Source organism: Ctenocephalides felis, unplaced genomic scaffold, assembly GCF_003426905.1.
Source record: "Ctenocephalides felis isolate EL2017-DRISC unplaced genomic scaffold, ASM342690v1 CF-g0.4_SCAFFOLD_02868, whole genome shotgun sequence".
Classification (NCBI taxonomy): Eukaryota; Metazoa; Arthropoda; class Insecta; order Siphonaptera; family Pulicidae; genus Ctenocephalides; species Ctenocephalides felis.
Window position 1 is genome coordinate 18,898 of NW_020539022.1, and position 9,195 is coordinate 28,092.

The 9,195-nt window shown below is 33.3% G+C and overlaps 1 pseudogene; it reads left to right on the forward strand.

Annotated features, from left to right (window-relative positions):
* Positions 1–4,280: 4,280 nt before the first annotated feature.
* Positions 4,281–8,056, forward strand: LOC113381403 (annotated as a pseudogene).
* Positions 8,057–9,195: the final 1,139 nt, after the last annotated feature.

Here is a 9,195-nt window from a genome sequence, read left to right on the forward strand (position 1 = left end):
TTCTTAGCGCGTCAGTAGAGTCCTTTGTCGGTAGTAGTCCGTTGAGTTTGCTCGACAGTAGTGTCCTTTGTTGACTTCTATTTAGTTTGCTCGCCAGTACAGCCCTGTTTTTACGTTCTAAAATTACTATGTAATAGAATCCTTTTGTAATTTATCACATATAAGTAAATAACAACAACTTGCCAATGGGTCACAAAATATTTACTCCGGTCAAAAAATATATTATAAAAATATTCTCAAACTTTGTTTCCGCACTTTGAGAATCACACACAATGCATCTCTTCTCCTTCTATCCCTTTCATGCATTTTGAGCACGCACACATGCTTGTGCGCTCGTATAGCGCTGTCTCTCTCATTCCCTTTGCGGAATATATATACCTCTATATCTTCGTCTTCGTCGCACACAAGTCAGTCGTATGCCGTTCTTGTTTTTTCAGAGAAATTCGTATTGCTGACTTTGTCTAATGCATACTTAGGGGAATACAAAGAAGTAAGGGATAGAACACAGAGATATAAAATTATTTAAATTTTATAGTTTTAGTAATAAGTATACGTTTTGGAGAGCTAGCAAAAGGACTATACTGACGAGCAAATTAAACAGAAATATCTACTAAAGATAAGAGAGGGCTCTACTAACAAACAAACTCGTTAATACAATTAACAACTGATTAAAACAATTTTAGTGAAACTGTATGCAAAAAGCTCTGATTGTCTTAATGAGCACACTCAAATATTATAGGCTTATGAAAAGTGAAAGATTTTGAGAATATTTTTATAATATGTATATTTTTGATCGTAGTAAATATTTTTTGGTCTATTGGCAAATTGCTGTTATTTTACTTACGTCTAACAAATAAAAACAGGAATCTAAAAAATATTAAAAGACTCTACTGAAGAGAAAATCAAATATAATTCTAGAATCAAGAAAGGACTCTACTGACGAGCAAAATAAATGAAAGCTAAAAGGGACTCTACTGGCGAGCAAATTAAATAGAAGGTAAAAAACGGACTCTATTAACGAGCAAATTGAGTAAAAGTTACAAAAAGGACTCTACTAACGAGCAAATTGAGTAAAAGTTACAAAATGGACTCTACTGACGAGCAAATCAAATATCAAGTTAAATACCCGGCAAAAATAGGACCTCACTGACGAGCAAATTTTATATAAAGAAAAATAGAACTCTACTGACGAGCAAATACCATAGAAATTAAAAATGGAACTCTACTGACGAGCAAGAAAAATAGGTATCTACTGACGAGCAAATAAAATCGCAAATAAAAATAGGACTCAACTGACAAACAATTTACATAGCAAGCAGAAATAGGACTCTACTGACTAGCAAATTAAATAGCAAGAAAAAATAGGACTCTACTGACGAGCAAATTCCATAAAAATAAAAAATAAAATAAAATACACATAAAAAATAGGACCTTACTTACCTACAAATACAATAGCACTCTTATATTGGACTCTACTGACAAACAAATAAAATAGTACAGTCAAATAGGACTCTACTGACAAGCTAATTACATAGAAATTAAAAATGGGACTCTACTGACGAGCAAGAAAAGTAAGTAAGTATGAGCAAATTACATAGAAGTTAAAAACCCTACTATCGAGCAAATAAAATAGCAAGAAAAATAGGACTCTACTGACAAACAAATTAAATAGCAAAAAAAATAAGGACAAGCAAATTACATAGAAAATATAAATAGAACTCTACTGACGAGAAAGTTATATAAATACGTAAAAGAGGACTTTACGAATGACCTAATTAAATAAATAGAAAACTATTCTGATGAATAGTTCGATAAAAATAGTTTGAAGAGCAGAAAGGACTCTACCAAAGAACAAAAAGGCCCTTACTTAAGAGCAAAGAGAACTCTAATTAAGATCAAAAGGGACTCTACTGGAGAGCAAAAAGGAATCTACTTAAAAGCAAAAGGGACTCTACTGAAGAGCAAAAAGGACTCTACTCTAACCCACCCGTCTCCCTCTAACCCGTCACCTATCTTGCTCTCCCGCTCTATCCCTCTCTCGCTCACGCCCTCTCCCCGTCTCTTTCTCTCCGACCACCACCAAACACGCATAGTGCCGTCCCTGTCTGGCGGTCTGCTAGTGTCTGGTAAAATGAAATTCAGTCCGCATTCACACTTCACAGGTAGTGGAGGTGCTACTAAAAATTGTGAGACATCAACGAAAAACAATATGCATACATTAACTGGAGCATAGGTTGATAAATAAAGTTTTAGAGAGAAGTTTGAAAAAAAAAACAAAAAAATCTGTTGAAGAGCAAAAAGAACTCTACTTGTGAAAGGAGTTTTAGTGAAGACTGTTTTAAAGTTGTGACAAAGTGCAAGTTTTTAGTAACAAAAGTTTGTGTTAATATTGTTAGTACTTGGTGGTTGTCGAAAACTTTGGAAACAATTTTGGATAAACTGATAAAACAACCGGCATCACAAAACTTGAAAAAACTCAAAAAAGTGTGTGCGTCCAGAATTTTGTACTAAAGTTTAGTCCTTGCTAACTAATGTTAGTACAAGTACTATTTTTAGTACTTGGTGGTTGAAAATCGATTCAACAAAATTTGACTTAAAACAATAAAGTAAACTGATAAAACAACCAGGATCATCAGTCAACAAAACTTGGGCAAACTCAAAAAAGTGTGTGGGTCCAGAATTTTGTACTAAATTTTAGTCCTTGCTAACTAAATTTAGCACGAGTACTATTTTTAGTACTTGGTGGTTGAAAATCGATTATCCACAAAATTTGACTTGAAACAATTTTGTGCAACAAAAGTGAAACTATTTATGCTGATTATATACTAAAATTTAGTTGTGCTTACTAAATTTAGTATTTTCAGTACTTGGTGGTCAAAAATAGTACTAGAACTAAAACTTACTCAAGTAAAAATACAAAATTTGTACTAAAATAGTTGTGTCTAACAAAATTTGTACAAACTCAAAAATTAGTGTGTATCCTGTTTTGGTACTAAATTTTGGTTCCTGCTAACTAAATTTAGTATAAAGTACTAGTTTTTTTAGTACTTGAAAAGCCATTAAAACCTGCTTTACCAAAATTTGTACAAACTTATACAGTTTGTGCAAAAAAATTTATATAAATTCAAAAATTAGTGTGTGATACTAAAGTTTAGTTTTCGCTAACTAAATTTAGTATTAGTACTAAATTTTTTAGTACTTGGTAGTTAAAAATTGACTTAAACTTGCTTCACTAATTGTTTGTGCCACAAATTTGGTGCAAACTAAAAATCAGTGTGTGTATGCTGTTTTGATACTAAATTTGGGTTCCTGATAACTAAATTTAGTATTAGTACCAAATTTTTTAGTACTTCGTGGTTGAAAAACAATTAGATCCAGTATCGTTAGTGTGTTATGCAAAAAAAAACTTGGACTAACTATAAAAATTAGTGTTTTTGTCTAGAATTTTGTACGAAAATTTGTGTCAAGAGGACTAAATTTAGTATACAGTACTATTTTTTAGTACTAGTTAATTGAAAGTGAAAAAAATTAGTGTGTGTATCCAGAAATTTGTTTTTTGCAACAAAATTTACCTTAAAGAACTATTTTTGTGTCTACAAATTGCTAGTTGTACAAAAATTTTTGGAAATGTTGGAAAATTAGTGTGTACGTTACTAAATTTTGGTTTTTATTACTAAATTTAGAACTAAAACTGTCGGACGTCAAAAAAAAGTTGCATCTAGTGCTCGTGATACAAAAATAACAACAAAAAAGTGCTTTTTGCTTCAATTTTTTCATTTTCTCTCAAGTTGTGTCAACGTTCAATTAATCTTGTGGTCACAAAAAATATTCCAGGACCCTGAAAAAGTTTTTTGTCTGATCCTGGGAACAGTTTTTTTCCGACCTGCGTGAAATGTTATCTTTTGTTCAACAAAAAACAGGTTTTCGTCAACAAAAAAAAGTTTTCTTTTTCGACGAGATGTATAAAGTGTCCAAAAGTTTTGTCCAAAAATTAGACAAAAGTGGTAACCAAAAGCTGTAGTTATGTGACTAGTGCTTAAAATAAAACATGAACAAAAAAAGTTAAAATCAAATAACAACAAATGATCAACAAAAAAGTTTTGGATTTGTTTTTATTTTATTTTCCCAAAGTTTTTTTTCAATTTGTGGTGATGTGGTGAACAAAAGTTGTGTGATGACTTGTTTTTTGGATACAGTGACTCCAGGATTAACCAGGATACTAGATAGTATGATTAATTAAGTATATATTTTACTTTAAGTTTTGTTAAATTTTAGACAAAATGGCTACGCCCAAATTTTTTATCCTATTATTTTTTGTGGTATATGGTGTCCATTCTTTGTGTCAATACGAAAAGGATGAGACTACCAAAGTGTTATCCAAAACCCAAATGTCGTGTAAAATCAGGACGTTGGAACGTAGTTCCGAAAACTTTTCAAATTTAGGTGTCACCGTCCAAAAATTAGAAATTTTGACCAAATTCAACATATCTTGTAACGAGATGTTGCTCTTCGAGAGCAACATCGGGGACGGTTTGTTCCTGATATTCCAGGCTTTAAACGAGTTGAATATAGAAAATTGTAAGTTTTTATTCTTACCTAAATTTGCATTTCACGGTTTGAGCCAACTTAAAAAACTATCAGTGAAATCTAATAACCAACTCTGGGGCGCTAATAAAAACTTGAACATATCCCAAGAGTCGTTCCAGGGTTTGAACGAACTCCAAAGCCTAAACCTGGCAGGTAATAATATAAATTTGTTGCAACAGAATACTTTGTGTCCTTTAAAATCTTTGCAGACCTTAAATTTGACTGATAATCGTATCAAATCTGCAAACGAGTTAGGGTTTTCTGCAGGTGCAGAACGTTGTTCTGGAGGCGAAGAATTGGTGACTTTGGATCTGAGTTACAACAGGTTGGCAAATATTGGTGATTTTTGGCAAATTTCGAAATTAAGGCGTTTGCAACAACTGCACTTGCAGCATAATAATATTACAGACGTGTCCAGTGAAAGTTTGATAGGTTTGACTAGTCTAAGGATCCTAAATTTGTCGTTCAACAAACTTGAAAGTTTACCAAATTTCTTGTTATTCAATTCAAGAGAAATCAGGGAGATTCATTTGCAAAACAATTTGTTATTCGAGTTACCCAAAGGTTTGTTTCATCGTTTGGAACAACTTTTGGTGCTTGATTTGAGTTCTAATCAACTGTCCAGCCATCATATTGATGAAAATATTTTTACAGGTTTGATCAGACTTATTGTTTTGAATTTATCCAACAACGCGTTGACACGTATAGACTCCAAAACCTTCAAAGATTTGTTCTTTCTACAAATTTTGGATTTAAAAAACAACTCCATCGGATACGTTGACGAAAACGCTTTCCTACCTTTGTACAACTTGCATACCTTAAACTTGGCTGAAAACAGGTTGCACCAAATCGATAACAACTTGTTCAACGGTTTATTTGTTTTAAGCAAACTGACTTTAAATAACAACTTGATCAACTCCATAGACATCAACGCTTTTAAAAATTGCTCGGATTTAAAACAACTCGATTTGAGTTCTAACCAAATCACCAGGATTCCTAAAGCAATCCAGGATTTGCAGATGCTTAAAAGTTTAGACTTGGGCGAAAACTTGATTGAAAATGTTGAGAACGACAGTTTCAAAAATTTAAACCAACTTACAGGTTTGAGGTTAATAGACAATCGTATAGGCAACTTGTCCAAACCAATGTTCCAAAATTTACCAAACTTGCAGGTTTTGAATTTGGCTAAAAACAAAATCCAGCAAATTGATAGGGATACTTTTGATGGTAACCAGAATTTAGAAGCTATACGCCTGGATAAAAATTTTCTGATGGACGTTGATGGTATTTTTTCAAGTCTGTTGAACCTACTGTGGTTGAATTTGTCGGAGAACAATTTGATTTGGTTTGATTACGCTTTTGTACCATTTAACCTAAAGTGGTTGGATATCCACAACAACTATATAGAAGTTTTGGGTAACTACTACAAAATCCAGGACAAGTTGAAACTAAAAACTTTAGATGCTAGTCATAACAGATTGACGGAAATTTCTAACCTGAACATACCTGATAGCGTAGAATTATTGTTTATAAATAATAATTTTATTAGGAAAATCCACGCTAACTGTTTTTACTATAAAAAGTACCTAACCAGGATTGATTTGTACGCGAATGAAATCAAACAAATGGATTTGAATAGTTTGAAGTTGCCTAAGGTTTTGGAAAACTCTGGTGGCAAAACCAACACAGAAATTTACCTAAGTGGTAACCCTTTCCGTTGTGATTGCAGCATGGACTTTTTGCTGAATATAAATAATATTTCCAACAACGATTTGATAACGCACAGGTATCCCAAAATCATGGACTCGGAGAACATTGTGTGCAACGTTGAAAACAATGTAAGAACCAGCAAAACTTTACAACTAAAAACAATGAAATCCTCAAACTTCTTGTGCGAGTACAAGTCCCACTGTTTCGTCTTGTGCCATTGTTGTGACTTTTTTGCTTGCGAATGTGAAATGATATGCCCATCAAACTGCAAATGTCTAAACAATCTCAACTGGTCCACCAATATTGTAGATTGTGGAAGTTCTGCCAATAATGGCACCAGTAGTACAGAGATACCAAAAAATATACCCTTTTACGCAACTGAAATTTATTTGGATGGTAATAATTTCCAGAAACTTGACAACCATGTTTTTATTGGACGCAAAAACTTGCAAAAGTTGTATTTGAACTCGAGCAACGTCGAGGTGATTAGTAATGAAACTTTTGCTGGTTTACTCAACTTGCAAACTTTGGACTTGTCTAATAATAAACTACAAGTGTTTGAGGGTTTTGAATTTGTTAACTTGGACGCGTTAAAAGAACTATATTTACAAAATAATCAGTTAACCCATATTGATAACACAACTTTCAAGGGCTTGACCAGTCTGGAGGTTTTAAGACTGGATGGCAACAAATTAGTCAACTTCGTTGACTTGAACATGAAAACCATGCAAAAAATTTGGCTAGGTTCAAACCAGTATGCATGCTGTTGCAAAAACTTGCAAAAAATCGCTAGTTTTGTCCAAAACAACCTGCTAAAAATCCAAGACTTATCCAATTTACACTGCGTTTCAGGTGGCGTCATCCAACGTTTAAACATCGAATCCGACAAAAACGTTTGCTCAGAATTCTACGTCAAAAACAATGAAATTTCACAAGACTACATCTACTTACTAGCCACTGTACTCATTCTATTCCTTCTAGTAATCTTCAGCATCCTACTATGCTTTGTTTTTAGAAAAAGTTTGAAAATCTGTCTGCACTCCAAATTTGGTGTCACCTTATTCGACCAACCAGAATTCGATAACTTGTTGTACGATGTAATGATTTTGTACAGTGAAAAGGATTTGGAGTATTTGCAGAAGTATGTTTTGGTGAATTTGAAGGATAAGTTTAAGATTTGTTTGTTGCATCGTGATGGACAAGGTACAAGTGTCCAAGAGAATTCTGAGAACTCCAAACGCCTAGTTTTGATTTTAACGCGCAACTTTTTGCAAACTGAGTGGATTAAACCGAATTTGCGCCAGGTTTTTAGAAATTTAGCAATCCAGAAACGTCTGGTAGTATTAAAGGACCAGAAACTACACAGGCATGACCTGGATGAAGACTTCAAACCCTTTTTGAAGACTGCTAAAGATGTGATATCCACTGATGATAAAAACTTTACAAAACGCTTGCTGTACAATTTACCGAAAGTTGGTAAGAATTTGCAGCAGCTGCAAAATCTGACAGCAACTACTTATACTTTAGAGAATAACACGACAACAGGTGCCATTAGGCAACAGAATTGTGTCAACGTAAACGCCAAGGCTGATATGTACGATTTTGAAAACTACGAAGAAAACAATTACTCGCTGCGACGACTTGTACACCTTCTCCAAAATTTCCAAAAAGAACATGAGGAAGTTCCAGGAAAAGGAAAAACCTTACACGCAACGTCCAAATTCCTCAAATGCCACTGAACACATCTACTCCAGCATAGACTCGGATTATTCCACCTTAGAACGAAGAAATCTACGCCAAAATAACTTCGATCCAAATTTCGGTCAGCATCCTCCTAATTTTGGTCAACTGCCTCCGAATTTTGGACAAGTTCCTCCGCCTAATTTTAGGCAAATCGACCCTAGTTGGTGGGTCAATTCACGCCCAATAGGGCGAATAGTCCTAATAATTTCTTGGATAGGCAGTCGCCCATTTTATGAATCAGAATTTTAATCATAGTTTAAGACAGGCCAGTCAGAGGGGCAGGGCGGTGATAATTCTAGGCATGTCCAGGCTTATCTGGTCTGAATAAGGATAAAAAAATTAGGGAAAGGAAATTTGCCAAGGAAGTATGGATGGTTTGATGGGTACGATGATTGAGCCTAAATTTGTTTTAAACTGGTAAAATAGGTTGTCGAGAGGAAGCCTAAATTTTTATGTCTGTAGGTTCGTTTTTAGACTTTCAGGATTAGAGCCAAAAATTTTGGCCAAATCTTTTCGTTCCCCAAAATTTGGAGTCAACAAGCCTAATTGTTCCTGGTTTTTGTTCAGTTTTGAATCAGTTGATCAGGTTTGTCCATTCATAGATTTTATGACTTAGACATCTTGTAATAGGTTTCAGGATTTAGAAAGATAAATTTAAGCCTAAAATTTTACACTAATCGAGATCTAGATTCAAGTTTCGAATAAAGAAACAATTTAAAATAAAAAAAAACATTTATTAAATTAAAAAAAAATATTAGATACATCCTTGATGATATCAATTTTAGTTTTAAAAATAATTAAGCTAAGCCGCGAGTATTTTCTATTTCGAGTAGTTTCAATTAATTAATTTGAAAATCTTAATTATTTTTTTTTGATAAAATGTGATTTCAAAAATATTTAAATATCTTCATTTCCTGACTTGTCCATTCATCTATAGTTATAGAAAAATTTTTGTCCTTTATTTTTCATACAGTTTATTTCATTTATAGTTTCATGTTCATAGATTTGTAAAGTTGTAAATAAGTTCCATAACTCTAGAATTATTCTGTGGTAAGCAATTTCGTTTTTGTAATGACTCTCTTATAAACGAGCTATTTATTATGCAATAATTGATAGTCCATCTAATGCAGCGAGCTTTGACACTATTTCTTTAAC